The sequence below is a fragment of the Primulina eburnea genome, chromosome 11, assembly GCF_022965805.1.
Source record: "Primulina eburnea isolate SZY01 chromosome 11, ASM2296580v1, whole genome shotgun sequence".
Lineage (NCBI taxonomy): Eukaryota > Viridiplantae > Streptophyta > Magnoliopsida > Lamiales > Gesneriaceae > Primulina > Primulina eburnea.
The window spans coordinates 12,234,723-12,256,297 of NC_133111.1; the positions used below are offsets into that span (position 1 = coordinate 12,234,723).

Below are 21,575 nucleotides of genomic sequence, written 5' to 3' on the forward strand. Positions count from 1 at the left end.
ACGATTTTATAATCATTTGTTCGACATGGAATTGCCTCTATCCATTTGGAAACATAATCAACTGCAACTAAAATATACAAGTATCCAAACGACGGTGGAAAAGGTCCCATAAAATCTATTCCCCAACAATCAAAGATTTCAATTTCAATAATATGATTCAAAGGCATCATGTTTCTTTTTGACAATTTTCACAGATCTTGCAGATTTCGTGGGTGTCTTTAAACAAAGTGGGCCAATAAAATCCATACTGCAAGATTTTTGCAGCCGTTTTCTTTGAAGAAAAATGTCCTCCACATGCTTCTGAATGAAAAAAATTTAATGACACTACTTACCTCATTGTCGGGTATGCAACGTCGAAAAATTTGATCTGGACAATACTTGAATAGATACGGATCATCCCAATAAAAGTTTTTTACCTCATTCAAAAATTTTCTTTTATGTTGTGAACTCCATTGCGGTGGCATTTTTCCTGTCACAAGAAAATTTACTATGTTAGCAAACAAGGTGTAGTAGTAACTGAAAATAGATGTTCATCAGGAAAATTATCGTTAATTGACGTCATTTCAAAAGATGATCATGTTACTAGTCTCGATAAATGATCGGCTATGACATTCTCGGTTCCTTTTTTATCTTTGATCACAATGTCAAATTCTTGGAGCAACAAAATCCATCGTATCAGTCGTGGCTTTGCATCCTGTTTGGTCACAAATATCTAATAGCAGAATGATCAGTAAACACAATAGTCGTTGATCCAATCAAATAAGAACGAAATTTATCTAACGCAAATATTACAGCAAGTAGTTCTTTTTCTGTTGTGGAGTAATTCATTTGAGCATTGTTTAAAGTTCTACTTGCATATATATCATATAAGGCTTACCGTTTCTTCTTTGACCCAATACTGCACCGACTGCATAATCACTCGCATCGCACATGATTTCAAATGGTAAAGACCAATCAGGAGGTTGCATGATAGGAGCTGATGTTAAATGTCGAATGATTTTATCAAAAGCATTTTGACATTCTTGAGTCCACTCAAATGCAGTGTCTTTTGTTCAGAGGTTAAAAATCTGTTTAGAGATTGAACTAAAGTCCTTTATAAATGTAATGCCCGAATTTTGATATAATATGGCAGTAGTTGTGATGGTTCTTTGCTTTACGTTCTGGTATGAATGGTAATGATGTTATAGAATGGAATAGATAATGGATCGGTAGAATCAAAGGTTGAATTTGAGCTAAATAGGTAATGGAAGTGCAGAAACGGTATGAAAAATGAGGCAGTAGTTGTGGGTTTTACAATAATGTTTTGTATATTGATCTAATTGATGTGAGGCCACTTTCATTAGAAAGATAAGACATAAGGCTATAACTTTCCAGTTTTGAGTTTTGTTCAAATCATTAGGGAAGACGAGCCAAAAGCGCCCCGAAGTGTGTCGTGCGTATCGTCGTTCCTACAATGACACATGTTGGGCGATTGAGCATAAGTTTTTTCTCAGGCCTCGAAATGACCTGAAATTTGGGGAGATGCAAGCCAAGACCTGGGCTACAACTTTGTAGTTTACCACTTTTCCAAATTATGAGAGGAAAAGGCGTTTCGGAAGCGATCTTTGTAGTGGATGTGCGCAGAGTGCGTGCCCGGGCGGGAATTGATGTGCGCCCGGGCGGATCCTGTTCGGGAAAAATGTGTTTTGGCAGAGAGTTCCGTGCCCGAGCGGAAAAAGATGTCCGCCCGGTCGGCCAGCGATTTTTAAAAAAAACGTGTTTTAAGGTTTGGATGGTATATATTAGATTGGGGAATGATTTTTGTATCATTTCTTCTCATGTGTCTATGTTGAGGAAATATCATCCAGATCCTTCTCATGTACTTCCATCCGATGAGGTTGAGTTAGATAAGACTTTGAGCTATATTGAGAGACCGATTCAGATTCTAGTTAGAAAAGATAAGCAACTCAGAAATAAATTGATACCGTTAATTAAAGTACAGTGGAACAGACATGGTGTCGAAGAGGCAACTTGGGAATTAGAAGATAAAATGAGACATAAATATCCAGAGTTATTCAAATGAAGTATGCTTCTATTCTCGGTTTAAATTTTGATATTGATTATTACATGTTAGACTTGAAAGAGATGATTAATTTCGAGGACGAAATTTTTTTAGAGGGGAGGAATTGTAATGCCCGAATTTTTATATAATATGGCAGTAGTTGTGATGGTTCTTGGCTTTACGTTCTGGTATGAATGGTAATAATGTTATAGAATGGAATAGATAATGGATCGGTAGAATCAAAGGTTGAATTTGAGCTAAATAGGTAATGGAAGTGCAGAAACGGTATGAAAAATGTGGCAGTAGTTGTGGTTTTTAGCATAATGTTTTGTATATTGATCCAATTGATGTGAGGCCACATTCATTAGAAAGATAAGACATAAGGCTATAACTTTCCAGTTTTGAGTTTTGTTCAAATCATTAGGGAAGACGAGCCAAAAGTGCCCCGAAGTATGTCGTGCGTATCGTCGTTCCTACAATGACACATGTTGGGAGATTGAGCATAACGTTTTACTCAGACCTCCAAATGACCTGAAATTTGGGGAGATGCAAGCCAAGACATAGGGCTACAACTTTGTAGTTTACCACTTTTCCAAATTATGAAGAGAAAAGGCGTTTCAGAAGCGATCTTTGTAGTGGATGTGCGCAGAGTGCGCGCTCGGGCGGGACTTGATGTGCGCCCGGGCGGATCCTGTTCGGGAAAAATGTGTTTTGCCGAGAGTTCCGCGCCCGAGCGGAAAAAGATGTCCGCCCGGGCGGCCAGCGATTTTTAAAAAAACGTGTTTTGAGGTTTGGATGGTATATATTAGATTGGGGAATGATTTTTGTATCATTTCTTCTCATCCTCATTTCTCTCCATCGGTTTAGAGCTAGGGTTCTTCATTCTCCTTCAATCCAATTTCTTCCAAGACATTAATTTTTGATTGAAGCCTTAATTTTTTCTTGGAAATTAGAAGTTCTTCTCCTCAAGAGTTTATAAGCAAGGTAAGAAAGCTTATTTCCTTGGTTTAGTGATTGAAGGGAAAACAATGGGTTGTTTGGTTTAAGTGTTGAGGTAAAGTTGTTAATATAATGATTGATGGAATTATTATTGTTATTGTGTTGTAGGATTATTGTCAAGGTATTAAGATTATCAAATCTTCAAGTGGTTGTAAATATAACTCTTTAGCACGCACGCCACGTGTTTGATAAAATGATTCAATGAATGTTTTTATGGCATATTACGGTTAAGAAATTTATGGATCTTGATTCGAAGCAGTATTGAATTAATTATGAATTTTGAACAGAAACTACTCTGTTTTGATAGATGATCAAAGTTCTCGAGTTATAGTAGAATTCAAAGGTTCAAGACTTCTCACCTACACATTTCGATCTTCTTTTGGTAATATTTGAAAGGTATGTTACGGTCGGTAACATACGAGGTAAAAGTATCATTTTTATTTTTATATTGAAAATTCTATGGCTCGATGAATTACTTATGATTTGATGATGATTATGGCCTTGAGATGAGTTTATTATGATATCGAGATGATGATACTGATTTGCATCATTACATTGCATATTGAGCCACTTGTCGATTCAGATTTGATATGGCGGAGGTTGCCTTGATATATTGATTTATTGGACATATGGGGCTATATTTGAGTTGGCATAGTGTATGCGGAGGTCGCTGCTATGGACTGAACACTCTCTATAGGCGCACCATAGTCTTGGGATTGTAGAACACAACACATCACCTCGAGCGGATGAGTCGGTGGATGTTGTTGGGGAATTCTCTTCCCTTGGGTACCCTATGACTAGATGATTCACTTGATCTTGAGATTTATTGATAGCACACAGCTTCTGATCATGCATTGCATTATATTGCATCTTTATGAATTTCATATGAGCTATTTGAAATTTAAATTCTCATATGTTATTGATTGTATCATACTGGGTTTATACTCACTGGCATGTCGGCTACCTCTTGTTTTCATGTGCTTGACGGTAGGTGAGGCGAGGCTTGGGATGCTAGAGTCCAGCTCCAGGCGAGGAGATACGAGTTAGAGTGGGATTCTCGGGTCTTAGGAGCATTTGATGATGTTTGGATTTCTTTGGTTCACTACTTTATTTTGGCATGTTGAAACTTATATTTCAAACAATTGAGATAATTAAATTATTTTGATGATGTTTATGTGGATTTGTGAACTACAAATTATGTATTTTACTCAATCATTTAGTTTATTACAATTATAATTATTAGTATTAGATATCGGACCCGGGGCCCCACAATAAACCTCCAATAAAATCCAGCATGTCCCAAAAATGAGCGAATTTCTTTAATGATTTTTGGAGGGGTAAATTTGCAATGACATCAACTTTGGCTTTATCAACTTCAATTCCATGAGATGACACGACATGTCCCAAAACAATTCCAGACGTAATCATGTAATGACATTTTTCCTCGCATCTTTTTAAAACTTTTTCCAAATTTTCAAGACAATTATCAAATGTATTCTCAAAGACAGTTAAATCATCCATGAAAATTTCCAAACAATTTTCAACCATGTCGCAAAAAATGCTTAGCATACATCTTTGAAATGTTGCTGGGGCATTGCATAAACCAAATGGCATCCTTCTGAATGCAAATGTTCCAAAAGGACATGTGAATGTAGTTTTTTCTTGATCTTCGAGTGCAATGAGAATTTAATAATAACCTGAATATCCATCAAGAAAACAGTAGTATGGATGACCTGCTACTCTTTCTAAAATTTGATCCAAAAATGGTAATGGAAAATGATCTTTTCTAGTGGCGTCATTTAATTTTCTATAATCAATACACATCCCCCAACTAGATGGAACTCGACTTGTTAACAATTCACCTTTTTCATTTTGTATCACTGTGATGCCAGATTTTTTCGGAACTACTTGTGTTGAGTTTACCCATTTACTATCGGAAATAGGGTAGATAATCCCAACATCAAGTAGTTTGAGAACTTCAGTTTTCACAACATCTTTCATGTATCGATTTAATCTCCTTTGTGGTTGTTGAGATGTTTTTGCATTTTCTTCTAAGTGAATTTTGTGAGTGCAAATTAGTGGATTAATGCCCTGGAGATCTTTTAGTGTCCAACCAATTGCATTTTTATGTCTTTTAATCATATCAACTAATTTACCTTCTTGATCACTTTCTAGTTTGGAAGAAATTACCACCGGATATGTTTCATCTTCTCCAAGAAATGCATACTTCAATTCTTTTGGAAAGGGTTTTAACTCCAATATTGGTGGTTCGTCTTTGTTCTCATATTTTGCATCAAATTCTTTCTCTGATCCTGGTAACGAGTGATACCTGATAAAATCATCAATTTCAATATTTTCTTTAACAGTTTCTATTGAACAAATATCTAATTGATCACGAGTACTCCCTTCTTGAATGTTTTCTTCCACAAGAGTTTCAATAATATTTTCATCTTCACTTTCATCTCCTTTGTCATGTGGTTGCTTACAAAGATTAAAAACATTAAGCTCTAAGGTCATGTTACCAAATGACAGCTTCATTATTCCATTCCTGCAATTTATAAGAGCATTAGAAGTTGCTAAAAATGGACGACCCAGAATTACAGGAATTGCATTACAAGCTTCGATAGGTTGTGTATCTAAAACTATGAAATCGACAGGATATACAAAGTTATCAACTTGGACCAACACGTCTTCTACCATACCTCTTGGCACTTTAACAGATCTATCAGCAAGTAAAAGTGTTACCGGAGTAGGTTTTAACTCACCTAGATTTAGTTCTTGATAAACTGAATATGGAAGTAAATTCACACTAGCTCCAAGGTCAAGCAAGGCTTTTTTAATCTTTCGTTCTCCAATAATACAAGAAATAGTAGGACAACCAGTGTCTTTGTATTTCAAAGCATTATTATTTTGAATGATTGCACTTACTTGTTCGGCTAAAAATGCTTTCTTTTTCACATTCAATTTTCTTTTCACAGTGCACAAGTCTTTCAAAAATTTGGCATATGATGGTACCTGTTTTATCACATCTAATAAAGGAATATTAACTTTTACTTCTTTAAAATATCATATATATCAGAATTCAAATTTGATTTTTTTTTATTTTTCAATGCATGAGGGAATGGTGGTGACACTGTCTGTTGAACCTCTTCTTCGCAAGTTATGGGTTCCACTTCCTTACCCTTTGGAGTTGATTTATCATCATCTTCACAAGGTTCAAGAATGGATTTTTCCACAACCTTACCACTTCGAAGGGTAATAACAGATTTTACCTGATCCATCGATTGAGTTCCAGAAGTTCCAGTTTGTGAATGATGATCCTTGGTATTAGCAGAGGTTGTGAAGGAAATTTACCTTTTTCATGAACATTAAGTGCAGATGCAAATTTAGCAAGAGTATCTTTCAAATCTGTCATGGTTTGAGCAGTTTGAGTATTGATAGACTCTTGCTTTGCAGTGAAAGAATTCAATGTATCATCCAAATTTCTTTTAGGTGGAGGAACATAAGGTGCATAATTTTGAAAATTTTGTTGATTTTGGAAATGTGGTTGTGAAAATTGTGCAGCATTATCATTTCTCCAACTAAAATTTTGATGATTTCGCCAACCTGGATTGTAATTTTGAGAAAATGGTTCAAAATTTGGCCTTTTGAAATTGTTCAAAACATTGGCTTGTTCATGGAGACATTCTTTAAAAGAGGGCAAAGTGGGACAATCTTTTGTAAAATGATCACTTGTATCACAAATGTGACACTCAATTTCTTGAACATATTTTAATTGACCATTCTTTTTCAATTCAAGTGCCTCAACTTTTCTTGCCAAAGAGGTAAATCTAGCTTGAAGATCATGTTCTTCTTTGAGAGTGTACATACCTCCGCCAGATGTAGGAGATTGAATCTTCTTTGATGGTTCGATTGTACCTATAGTGTCCCAATTTTGAGCATTTTCAGCTAATGAATCGAGATACTCAATTGCCTCGTTTGGATCTTTATCTTCAAATGTTCCATTACACATAAATTCAACCATTTGCCTATCTTTAGGTGTTAAGCCTTCATAAAATTGAGAAACAACTCTCCAAATTTCAAAACCATGATGTGGACAAAGATTAAGCAATTCTTTGTATCTATCCCAACACTGATAAAAAGTTTCTCCTTGTTTTTGAGTGAAAGTGATGATTTGCCTTTTGAAAGAATTTGTTCTATGAGATGGAAAAAACTATTTCAAAAATTGTTGTTGCAATTCATCCCAAGTTCGAATGGATCCCGATCTAAGATTTTGTAGCCAAGTTTTAGCTTTATCTTTTAAAGAAAAAGGAAAAAGCATAAGTCGAATGGTGTTCATGCTACAATTTAGATCATTATATGTGGGGACCCGGATGCTAATCAAGTTCTTAATCATAATTGGGACTAATTAATCAATTAAAACAGGGTCTAAATTTTTTTTTAAAATGCGGAACGTAGTGTCATACAAACATATATACATATCAGTATACAAAAATACAAATCCTGTATTTCAACATTTATTCAAACTAGGGTTTAAAAACTAAAGTCAAGTGTTCAACCCTACATCTAGTCCAAGTCCGGTGCCACCACTCTAATCACGATCTAGCTCTTCATCTCCTCGACCCTGGACCTGTCCCACCTGTTGTCAAGTACACATACAGACAAGACAACAGCCGGATATACCGGTGAGAATATAATCCCCAGTATAAATCAATGAAACATGCAATCATATAAACAAATATAAAGCATGTAATCAGGTAACATGAATATGTATCAAAATCTGAAACATAAACAATATCAAATCAAACTGTCGACATTACTCATAATTCAGACTAGACTCAATCCTAGTCTAGGGATCCCGGTTTCCAGATGTGGTATTCCTATATCGAATTCCGTAATAGAAGGAACCGTATTCCTATTACTCGATATAACCAATATCCTGGTATTCCTATATCGAATTCCGTAATAGACGAATTCCCATTTCCTATTACTCGATATAACCAAACATCCGGTGTCCTGACCTATCCGTCATGGACTGCAGTTCTATCTTTAATAACCTATCTTGAGACATCGTGCAATGTGCCGTGGCGATACCACCACTATCCGGCACTTCTGTCACAAGATACTCGTCTAATACCTGTCATCTAAAATCAAGAGAACAAGTATATCATCAATTCAATGCAAATATCAATGCAATAAAATAAAGTATGTGATTTAGGGAAACTCAAGTCTAATCCGACTCAAGTCGATCTCCCAATACCACATTGACTTATACCTTTCTTTCGTCGGTTTCTGGCTCAGTCGAATCCTGAACTCACAGCCTGTCTGGCAATGAAAATATCAATAATCTCATGTCAATATCCCGTTCAACTCAATAACAATCTGATCAATCTGGATTTAATTCAAATCAACGGTATAACGGTATAATTTCAATATTCCCGTCAATACAACATCCTCAGATACTAGTTACAATCCATAAATCATATCCAATACAATCTGTAATCCAATCACAATTCAAATCTGTCCGGTATAGATCAATATACCTCAGAAATTCATAACAATTTCATAATCAGTCCGTTTCTTAATTTGACTTCGATTCTATGATGTCTAATATGTCAAGAACATCATATATGAATTCCATTCAATTCTGACAATATCATAATTCTAAAACATGTCAAAACGTAGTAAAACTTACGTCCAGTTGTAGCCTACGTTGCCAGGAACTCAATACCGAAGTCGGATTCAAAATCAGACGGACGGATTTCTCAGAAAAGGCGTAAGGATTTTCTCCTTTCTTCTTCAGACCCTTCTCTCGATTTTATGTTTTGAAAACCGACTTGCATGTCTATATATATATCTAGACAACTCGCGCATGCATCATGGCAAGTGGCTCATTTTCCGCACAACACGCAACACCGCGGGTGCGGTCGTTGCTGCACCGCAGGTGCGGTCTTGCACCGCGGGTGCGGTCTCGTAAGCACCGCGGGTGCGGTCACCCTACGGTTTCGATGCACAATATTTCCCGAAGCACAACCGCGGGTGCGGTGCTTCCTAGGCCGCGGGTGCGGTGTCCCCTCGGCCTCACCTTCACCATTCATTTCTAATTATTTTCTCAATGTCCCGATTAATCCTTTTGTAATCCTATCAATTATAAATCAATAATTACAGATTACTGGGATTAAATTTCCGGGCATTACATTCCTCCCCCCTAAGATACGATTTCGTCCTCGAAATCACAAGCAATCTATCATATCAGTAAGGAGTATATACAGAAATGTAATAGAACTTTACATCAGTGGAACAATGCTGAGAATTCCTGTCTCATATCTGATTCAGTCTCCCAAGTGGCTTCTTCAATGCCATGACGAGTCCATTGAACTTTCACAAGAGGAATCGTCTTTGTTCTGAGCTGTTTTTCTTTACGATCAATAATCCTGATCGGTTTCTCGACATAACTCACTGTCTCATCCAGCTCAGTCTCGTCTGGCTGAATCACGTGAGAATCATCAGGGAGATATTTCCGCAGCATAGATACATGAAAGACATCATGTATCCCAGACAATGAAGGCGGCAAGGCAATTCGATAGGCACGATCTCCTATCTTTTCAAGAATCTCATATGGACCAACATATCTTGGAGACAATTTCCCTTTCTTGCCAAATCTGACAACTCCTCTGAAAGGTGAAATCTTCAGGAATACTCGGTCTCCAGCCTCAAATACCAACGGTCGCCGTCTGAGGTTGGCATATTTGGCTTGTCGGTCTTAAGCTGCCTTCATTTTCTTCTGGATCAACTTTATTTTCTCTGTCATATCTCTGATCATGTCAGGTCCAGTCTCAGGAACTTCAGAGATATCATCCCAATAAAGAGGAGATCTGCATTTCTTTCCGTACAACGCTTCAAAAGGTGCCATCTCAATACTCGTCTGATAGCTATTGTTGTACGAAAACTCACACAGTGGCAATGCATCTTGCCAGCTAGTGCTAAAACCGAGCACTACGGCTCTCAGCATATCCTCCAGTGTCTGGATAGTCCGCTCTGACTGTCCATCGATCTGTGGATGATATGCGATACTCAGATGTAAATTCGTACCTAGAGCCTGCTGTAAACTCTGCCAGAAGTGCGAAGTGAATCGAGGATCACGATCTGAAACAATCGACTTCGGCACTCCGTGCAATCTAATCACTTCTCGGACATAAACATCGGCCATCTGATCATATCTATATGTCATCTTGTATGGAATAAAACATGCAGATTTGGTCAATCGATCAATCACGACCCAAATCGCATCACAACCTCGGGAGGATCTCGGCAACTGTGTCACAAAATCCATGGAAATGTGATCCCATTTCCATTCAAGAATGGACAAACTCTGTAACAATCCTCCTGGTTTCTTTCTTTTAGCCTTCATCTGTTGGCAATTCAGACACTTGGCTACAAATTCAGTCACATCAGATTTCATTTGTTTCCACCAATACTGTGTCTTTAAATCATTATACATTTTCCTGCCACCAGGATGAATGCTAAAACGACTGTTGTGCGCTTCTGACAGTATTCGCTGTCTCAAATCTGAAACATTCGGCACAACAATACGATTATTCACATACAAGACATTGTCACGAACCTGATATTCCGATTGATGTCCAGTTCTGACCATCGCAATAGAATTCTGTACATTCTGATCAACTTTCTGAGCTGTTTTAATTTTCAAAAGCAGCTCTGGTTCAGCTCGAACAACACACAATTTCAGAGGCTGACGATCTGTCTCAAATATTAATCCAGACAAACAGCAGTCTTTAATCAAATTCGATACACCAATCGTCGATAAGGATAGTGCACATACCTTTCGACTCAGTGCGTCAGCTGCTGCGTTGGATTTCCCCGGATAGTATTTAATTTCACAATCAAAATCTTTCAATAAATCCAGCCATCTTCGCTGTCTCATATTCAATTCTGATTGCGAAAACAGATATTTCAAGCTTTTATGATCAGAATATATTTCAAATTTCTCACCGTATAAATAGTGTCGCCATATCTTCAATGCAAATACTATGGCTGCCAATTCAAGATCATGAATTGGATAACGAGTTTCATGGGGTTTCAGCTGTCTCGAGGCATAAGCAATCCCATGCCCCCGCTGCATCAAAACACACCCCAATCCTCGGTGAGATGCATCACAGTAAACAACAAAGTCACCAGTACCTGAAGGAATCGTTAACACAGGCGCACTGGTCAATCTCTTTTTCAATTCCAGAAAACTGGATTCACAGTCTTCTGACCAAACAAACGGAGCATTCTTCTGGGTTAACTGCGTAATCGGTTTGGCAATACTCGAAAAATCTTTAATGAATCGACGATAATATCCTGCAAAACCCATAAAACTGCGAATCTCCGGCACAGATGTAGGTCTCGGCCAACTAATCACGGCTTCAACCTTACTGGGATCAACTGATATACCGTCTCCCGATATAATGTGACCCAAAAACACAACCTGTTTCAGCCAAAACTCGCATTTCGACAATTTAGCATACAGTTTCTCTGCCCTCAAAATTCTCAACAAGTCCTCAGATGATTAGCATGCTCAATCATATTCTTTGAATAAATCAATATATCATCAATGAATATGATAACAAAATCATCCAAGTATTTCTGAAAGACGCGGTTCATCAATCCCATAAATACCGCCGGTGCATTCGTCAAACCAAAAGGCATGACAATAAACTCATAGTGTCCATACCTGGTTCTGAATGCTGTCTTTGAGATATCAGAGTCCCTGACTCTCAATTGATGGTATCCAGATCTCAAATCGATCTTGGAATACACCGAAGAACCCTGCAACTGATCAAATAAATCATCGATACGAGGCAATGGATATTTATTCTTTACCGTTGCCTTGTTCAGTTGCCGGTAGTCGATACAAAGTCTCATCGACCCGTCTTTCTTTCTCACGAACAGCACTGGAGCACCCCAAGGAGATACACTTGGTCTGATATATCCCTTGGCCAGTAAATCCTCCAACTGTTCTTTCAGTTCTTTCAATTCGATCGGTGCCATCCTGTATGGAGCTCTCGAAATCGGAACTGTTCCTGGCATTAACTCAATGCTGAAGTCTATCTCTCGAATCGGAGGCAATCCAGGAATCTCATCTGGAAAGACATCAGCAAACTCACACACCACTGGCAAATCCGCCAATGATGGGCTCGATTTCAGTAAGTCAACTGAATATACCAGGAATCCATCCGCTCCTTTCTGCAATAATCGTGTCATATTCATTGCAGATATCAAAGGAATTCTAGCACTAGAACCCTTACCATAAAATTTCCACTCCTCAGCCATCTCAGGTCTGAATCGAACAATCTTGTGGAAACAATCGACTGTAGCTCGGTACTTGGCCAACATATCGATACCGATAATGCAATCAAAATCAGATAAACCAAGCACAATACTGTCTAACTCAATCATATGCCCATCGTACTGCAGTATACACGATTTAACAGATTTTACTGATATCAAACCTGTTCCTAACGGAGACGTGACAGATACTACAGTGGCTAATGACTCAACAGGCAATGTGTGCATTAATGCAAATCTCTCCGAAATAAAGGTATGAGATGCACCAGTATCAATCAGTACATATGCAGGATAACCAGAAATAAAACAGTTACCTGCCACAACATCATCAGGTGCGTCTTGTGCCTGCTCCTCAGTCAAAGCAAACAATCGCTCGCGGTCTGGCCCCCTCCTGGCCTCTGCTGCGACAGAGTAGACGGTACTGGCTGAAAAGTATGCACGGCAGACGGTCGTCTACCTACCTGAGCTACTGATCCCGATGACTCAGCTACCTGCGATCCCTGGGCACTCCTCTGGGGACACACTCGAGCAAAGTGTCCTTGCTGTCCACAAATACGACAGCTGCCAACCACTCCTCGGCACTGATCTGTGGAATGCCTCCCTACACAAGTACCACAGTACGGTCTTGTATAGCTCTGGCCCTGACTAATCTGTCTAGAGCCACTCGAACTGGACGAACTAGTACCAGATTTCTTGAATTGCTTCCCTCTAGCCTTCAAGAAATCTCTCTTCCTACTACTGCTGCTACCACCTTCAAATCCAGGAGGTGGTTGTTGTCCCTGTACTGGAAGCACGAACGAAGCCTCTCTCTGCCTCATCAGGCCTGCCTCGGCTCCCTTGGCTCTGTTCAGGGCATCGAAATTACTGGGCCTCCCGGTGTTCACCAAAGTAAAAATTTCAGGATTTAGGCCATTTATAAACTGGTCTGCAACGGCCTCATCACTCCCAGCCACATGAGGAGCAAATCGGAGCAATGTCGAAAACCTAGCCACATAGTCCTCAATGTTTAACTGGCCTTGTTTCAAGTTTGCAAATTCCGCTCCTTTGTCCTTCCTATAAGAAACTGGAAAGAACCGTAGATAAAATTCAGTCTTAAACACATTCCAGGTAATGGCCGTACCTCGTTGTTCCAATGCCCTTCTAGTCGTGATCCACCAGTGTTTAGCAACATCATGCAACTGGTGTATTATCAGTTTCACCCTCTTTTCCTCAGTATACTCCAAAGAGTCAAACAACGATTCAATATCGTCCAACCAACTTTCACATTCCACGGAGTTCTTTGTACCTTTCAAAGTCGGTGAATGAAATGACTGAAATCTTTTCAGCAATTTCTCCATTGCTGTAGGTGTCACATCCATGGAAGGATTCGAGGTACTCCCTTGTTCTGGCATTCTTCTCGGAGGCATATCTGAAATCAAAAGGATTAGCAATCCCAACCCAAAGTTCTATTTCAGTCCTCCTCCGATCATCTTACTGCTGATCCAGAATCGGCTCTGATTCGTTCTCAATAATACATGTTTTCGAATCAAATCAGATAAACAGATAAACATGCATTATAAAGCAGTAAATCATGCTAGCAATCAAAAGTAAGGAAAGAAAATCTCATTCTACCCCGCTCACTAGCTCAATCTCAAGGATCTATCGCTCTGATACCACCTGTTGTGGGGACCCGGATGCTAATCAAGTTCTTAATCATAATTGGGACTAATTAATCAATTAAAACAGGGTCTAATTTTTTTTTTTTAAAATGCGGAACGTAGTGTCATACAAACATATATACATATCAGTATACAAAAATACAAATCCTGTATTTCAACATTTATTCAAACTAGGGTTTAAAAACTAAAGTCAAGTGTTCAACCCTACATCTAGTCCAAGTCCGGTGCCACCACTCTAATCACGATCTAGCTCTTCATCTCCTCGACCCTGGACCTGTCCCACCTGTTGTCAAGTACACATACAGACAAGACAACAGCCGGATATACCGGTGAGAATATAATCCCCAGTATAAATCAATGAAACATGCAATCATATAAACAAATATAAAGCATGTAATCAGGTAACATGAATATGTATCAAAATCTGAAACATAAACAATATCAAATCAAACTGTCGACATTACTCATAATTCAGACTAGACTCAATCCGAGTCTAGGGATCCCGGTTTCCAGATGTGGTATTCCTATATCGAATTCCGTAATAGAAGGAACCGTATTCCTATTACTCGATATAACCAATATCCTGGTATTCCTATATCGAATTCCGTAATAGACGAATTCCCATTTCCTATTACTCGATATAACCAAACATCCGGTGTCCTGACCTATCCGTCATGGACTGCAGTTCTATCTTTAATAACCTATCTTGAGACATCGTGCAATGTGCCGTGGCGATACCACCACTATCCGGCACTTCTGTCACAAGATACTCGTCTAATACCTGTCATCTAAAATCAAGAGAACAAGTATATCATCAATTCAATGCAAATATCAATGCAATAAAGTAAAGTATGTGATTTAGGGAAACTCAAGTCTAATCCGACTCAAGTCGATCTCCCAATACCACATTGACTTATACCTTTCTTTCGTCGGTTTCTGGCTCAGTCGAATCCTGAACTCACAGCCTGTCTGGCAATGACAATATCAATAATCTCATGTCAATATCCCGTTCAACTCAATAACAATCTGATCAATCTGGATTTAATTCAAATCAACGGTATAACGGTATAATTTCAATATTCCCGTCAATACAACATCCTCAGATACTAGTTACAATCCATAACTCATATCCAATACAATCTGTAATCCAATCACAATTCAAATCTGTCCGGTATAGATCAATATAACTCAGAAATTCATAACAATTTCATAATCAGTCCGTTTCTTAATTTGACTTCGATTCTACGATGTCTAATATGTCAAGAACATCATATATGAATTCTATTCAATTCTGACAATATCATAATTCTAAAACATGTCAAAACGTAGTAAAACTTACGTCCAGTTGTAGCCTACGTTGCCAGGAACTCAATACCGAAGTCGGATTCAAAATCAGACGGACGGATTTCTCAGAAAAGACGTAAGGATTTTCTCCTTTCTTCTTCAGACCCTTCTCTCGATTTTATGTTTTGAAAACCGACTTGCATGTCTATATATATATCTAGACAACTCGCGCATGCATCATGGCAAGTGGCTCATTTTCCGCACAACACGCAACACCGCGGGTGCGGTCGTTGCTGCACCGCGGGTGCGGTCTTGCACCGCGGGTGCGGTCTCGTAAGCACCGCGGGTGCGGTCACCCTACGGTTTCGATGCACAATATTTCCCGAAGCACAACCGCGGGTGCGGTGCTTCCTAGGCCGCGGGTGCGGTGTCCCCTCGGCCTCACCTTCACCATTTCATTTCTAATTCTTTTCTCAATGTCCCGATTAATCCTTTTGTAATCCAATCAATTATAAATCAATAATTACAGATTACTGGGATTAAATTTCCGGGCATTACATTATATTTGTTGCACACTTCTTCAAACTCTCGTAAATGCATGTATGGATTTTCAGAATCTAAGCCATGAAAATTGGGTAAAAGTTGGATAATAACAGGCTTAAAATTGAAATGAGATGCATCAGGGGGAAAAACTAGACATGAAGGTGCACTACTACGTGTAGGATTCATGTGATCTCTAAGTGTTCTTCGTCTATCATGATCGTGTTGAGATTGAATTTCATCTTCATTTTCTTGGATGAGTTCTTCCGCCATGTTTTGTAAAAATAAAGGGTTATTTCTAATGAGTCGACATGCTCAAGGAATCCAAGTTAAATGGTTGGTAAAACCAAACCAACATTTAAATGGTTCCAAGAATTTAATATTATATTATATTTATATATAATAAATCAAGGCATCCACTTTAAATGGTTAGTAATACCAAACTAACATTTAAATGGTTCCAAGAATTTAGTGTAACATATAGCAAAAATAAATCAAAACTCCCACTTGTAAGCAGGGTATAAAAATGCTTAAAGAAATAAATATAACATAAACAATAAATAATGATAAAATAATATAAAACATAGATTCTTACCTTTTAATAACCTTATTATCATGCCAAGAGTTTCACCTTATCATCTCAACTTTAAGAAGTTAGCTATTCATTATTCAAAGTATAAAACTTTGAATATGAAACTAACATGCTAATTATATTTAAATGAAAAAATAAAAGAAAAATATAAAGAGAAATATTATGAACTCAAAGATTTGTTCATAGAATGAGGGATATCTCAATACATTACAATGCACCCCTATTTAAAGCCAAATTTGGGGAGACAATCACAAATAAATTATTATTTTTTACACATAAGTCTTCCTTGGTGTTCCAAGAAATTAATATTACATTACACATTACTTTTGAAAATCTTCTTCTCCGAATTTGCTTCTTCACATAAAAAGAAACACGTGGATAATTGAGTTGTCTAGTTGTGGTATTTTTTTCAAACCATTTGACTAAGTAATTTGAGAGATATGGTAAAAATACTAGAGCATGGTAAGACTACCACTCCTTTGGTAACTTTATTTGTTGCTTAATTTGATCCCAATTGTGAGAGGATTTTTATCTCATGCTTGTTAACAATATTGTAGATATTATAATCAACTTTGTACAGGTCCAAGAATCATCTTAATCTCATTTGCAACGCCAAGGTTATTTTTGTTTTATCGAACCTGTAAAAAACAGTAAAAACTTATAATTACACAAAAACTTATATTTTATACAATTTATTATAAAACATATAATATTTAAACATTTAATAAAACAAAAACTATATATTTATATTATAAAACTTTTAATTAATATACAATTTTTTATCTTTATCTTTAGCCACGGTTCATACCATACCCCTTGATGTCTAGATCGAGTTATGGTCAACCATATGGCCACTGGTATGATGCATGACAGCAACAAAGTAAAATTTCAGAAACATCACAGTACAGATTTTATGTTCTCGGTTGAAGCCTTGTGTTGTCCTAGGTGTTGGATTGGATTGTGGTTGGCCTAGGGCCCTTAGCACTAGTAGAAAAATCGCTTTTTACTTCGAGTATTCAATGAAGTAATAAGGTAGTTAAGTGCTGAAGTATATGGACGTGAAGTAATAGATGTATCTTTTACTTCGCATAATAACCGAAGTTGTATGATTGAAAATACTGAAGTCTTTGGCCGGTTTTCGAAGGAAAACCGGTCCAAAATTGGACCGGTGCCGAAGTAAGAAATGTGTTTTACTTCATCGATTATTGTAAGTAACGAAGTAATATATTATATATAACTTCGTCTTAATTATTATTTAGCGAAGTAGTTTATAATATTTTACTTCACAATTTACATTGGGTAACGAAGTAATTCATCTGAAAGACTTCGTAGTTATGTATTTTGGTGAGGTAATAGTCACAAACAACTTCATAATTTATCCTATTTGTTGAAGTAAATATAATCTATAACTTCAGCATTTATCCTATTTGTTGAAGTATTTTATATTATGTTACTTCACAATTTACATTTAGTGACAAAGTAAGTGGTTCGAAAGACTTCAATAATTTGTATTTTGATGAAGTAATTGCGCAAAACAACTTCGCTTTTACAGAACAATGTTGAAGTAAATTAATTCTATCACTTCGTCTGATTTCTTATTGAAGAAGTATTTAATATTATGTTACTTCACAATTTGCAAATAACAACGAAGTAATTTACCTGTTACACTTCATTATTTTTTATTTTGATGAAGTAATTGTTAATACACTAATATAATTAAATTCATAAATTATCCATCTAAAAATGATGAATATCCACGAATCCACAATTACATATTCATCAATCCACAGATAACCCAAAAATGTATCAACAAAACCAAAAGTATATCCAAAAATCCACAATGACAAACAAAATATTTATCCCCAACATACATCATCCATTTAAGCACCTACATAGGAGTAAACAAATTCACTCCATTCACTTCTGACCTCGTCATATGAGATTGGGTGTAATATTGGTTCTTGATGCATCCTACAAACTGAAATTTGAAAAAGAAAATACATTAGATTCTTCTATTTCAAATAAAAATTGACAGAATCCCATCCAATCTGTATTCACTCACCATAAGAAGAAGTGGATTATAATACAAAAAAGCCTCATACAAAAATAAATCCCTCAGATCTGCACTCATTCTCATGACAGAATCCCATCCAATCTGCAATGTCATTCATAAAAAAACTCAATAGGAGCCAACTAGAAATGAAGTATATATCATGCAAAACTTTTGAGGTTTAGTCATCCAATCAAAATACATGCAACCAAGACATATCAAAGACATACTAGAGACATCGAATGCATGCATCAGCATGTGTACATTCATTTTAAGGTATAACACTGACCTTGCAACAAATGAATACCCATATGAAAAACAGCAATACATGAACATAAAGTAAGATTAAAAATGACGCGATGGACAAAAAGATATATTATTCAAACAAAAGCTGTAATTCTATGTCATTGATGCAGTGATTTGAGCAACACAATAGTCAAGGTGAGTATGATTCCAAAGAGTTTAGAACAACAAAAGCCTGAACAAAAAAGTGATATATTGATAAAACTTCAAATGGCCATAGGATTCATAACTTTTGACAATTTTGGAATTGTGAGATGTACAAGATGATAACAAGGAGTGTCGCAAAGTTGTTGACCACGCTAAAGTTCTCTGCAAATCCAGTCATTTTGCCCATGTAAAGAGAGAGACTTTCTGTTTCATAATTTTAGAACAGATTACTAAATTTTTTTATTTATTTTGAACTTCTCATCGTCCCAAATTCTAAATATACTTTATTTTTACATCTAGCTCATTCAGGTTGGTTTTCATAATTTTCTAATGTAATGATGTATGATGAAAATTCTACTCATGTAGCCGAATTACAATTTCCTACTTTATCAAACTAAAAAGTGAGAAAAATAAAAATCGTTAATCTCCCTCATTTTTCCTGTTAATGGTTCCCCTTTCTTCAAGCAACCCAAAAAAATATATGAAAAAAGTAAATGGACCTCAGAATATCCAAATGTACTCATCATAATACTCTTTCCCTCAATTATGAAAGATTGTTGATATACCCGGGAAATTAAAAATTCAAAGAAGGTTATAAATCGAAAGATCACTTGAGACCAGATTATATTTATAACTAACCCGATAAACCTGGTTATAGTGATACCTTGAATCTCCATAGCAGAACAGGAGAAGGCATAATAGCTACACTTGGCAACGGTGAACTCATACCCTTCATTACATTTGACACTATGGAATGTAAGAAATCTTCTTCAGCACTATTTCCCAGTTCATTTGTACCTGGCAGATAACATCATAACATAGTTAATATATGGAATAAATCAGTGAAAAAGGAGAAAAACCACGTCTAAAAGAAAGTGTAGGATAAATCTTCTCTCGCCAACATCAAACACAACAGATCGGCTTCCAGACTTGCGTAAATGCGGACTGTTGTTAGGTACAAGATCTACAAATATAGATGGAGGTGAGATTAAAAAGGCAGTTTTATACAATCAAATCCTTCCCAAAAACTACAACTGCGAGCAGAATAAACAGGAAAACATACATGACGTCAGTCAAATCTCTCATGCTAGTACTGCTGCTATTGAACAACAAGCCATGCAACTACAACCAAGCTCATTACCACCAGAAAACCCAACGTTAGAAAAAAAAAGGTTGCCACCATCACTACACACGTTTCAAAAGGCAACCAATTTATAATCCTAGTTGATAGCTTTAAGCAGCATTTGCTTGTACTCATTCAGCAGACATACATTGAAATCAACAAGCAAACAATGAAAGATGATACGGCAACAGAGGTAAACTCATCATGTAATAAATAAAAGTTTAACGAAACATGTCCATTTGCGAATTCATGAAGGATCAGATAACAATACCTTATTTGACACATGGTCTAACAATGCACGGATGAGCCATGGTAATGATCTAGATCCTAGAAGTCTCGCTATAGAATACATACGAGGCATTCCAAAAAAGGAACTATGTAATCTGCCAAAGCTTTGATATGCAATTTAGATCCTACCATCAACATGAGGGAAAGTGAAAGGTCATGAATAAAGAAACAAATGATAATATAAATCGGTATTAAATGCATTCATTTTGAAAGCATAGATCACGTTGATAATATAAACCCTTCTTCATACATGTCCTATGCATACTACTTGGGAAAATGGTCATTTTTCTACGAGTAAATAATATAACTCCTTTTTTGTTTCATGCACACCATATACAAGTCGGAAAAATACAAAAGGAGGGACCTCATTCTCGGATACTAGCTGGACATATAACAACCCAACAATGCGTCAATATTATGCTACTAACGCAAAGAAAACCATTAAATCGGATTGGAAAAAAACTCGAATCCAGACAGCTTGTATACCTGAACTATAGACTACAATTCAAGCTAAAATGCACCAAGAATCTAAGTTGAACGGGCAGTGGTGGTCTCAAGATGGTGCAAAGGTTGTATCTAGCAGGAAAACTCGCTGGAATCGCGACTGGACGGAGCTAAATGTGGCTGGAAATCGCAGGGATAACAGGGAAAACATTAGGGCTTTGACTTCTCAACAACAAACCACTAAAAAACAAAGAAATCGACACCGAAAATAGAGGACAAACTCGCGCACGGAAAAAGACTGAAACAGGGCTCTCACTCGCGCAAGTTCTTCCAATCTGAGGCAGGGAAGGAGGCGCAAGGTTAGGGGAACTAGGTTTCTGGCTACTGCACTTCGATCTCCGGTGGTCGGACAGCACACAGTGGTGATTGGAGTCGGGACGCAACACTGACGGGAGTAGGGGAAGGGTTAAGAGATTGGGGATTTGGGTTTCACTTTCTCTCTCTTGTAGTGTGTTGTGTAATATTTTTAATTAAACTATCGGTTCATCTTTTTACTTCGGTATAAATTTATTTTCTTTATTTTTTACTTCATCAACATTGATATGCCGAAGTAAAATATAATAAAAAATATAGTGAAGCCCGTGTTTTTAAACATCCGAAGTAAAATATATTATTTTACTTCGCTTGTGTTATTACTGAAGTTATTGGTAATGTATTACTTCGTAATTTATTATTATCGAAGTAACGTTTGCCGA

At 37.0% G+C, this 21,575-nt stretch overlaps 1 long non-coding RNA gene across 1 annotated transcript; it reads right to left on the reverse strand.

Annotated features, from left to right (window-relative positions):
- Nucleotides 1-18,403: 18,403 nt before the first annotated feature.
- Nucleotides 18,404-21,362, reverse strand: LOC140806151 (uncharacterized). Its single transcript, XR_012112455.1, has 5 exons — nucleotides 21,084-21,362; nucleotides 20,898-21,000; nucleotides 18,805-19,763; nucleotides 18,528-18,620; nucleotides 18,404-18,443 (listed from the first exon to the last, which is right to left on the reverse strand). It is a non-coding gene; the product is annotated as an uncharacterized lncRNA (long non-coding RNA).
- Nucleotides 21,363-21,575: the final 213 nt, after the last annotated feature.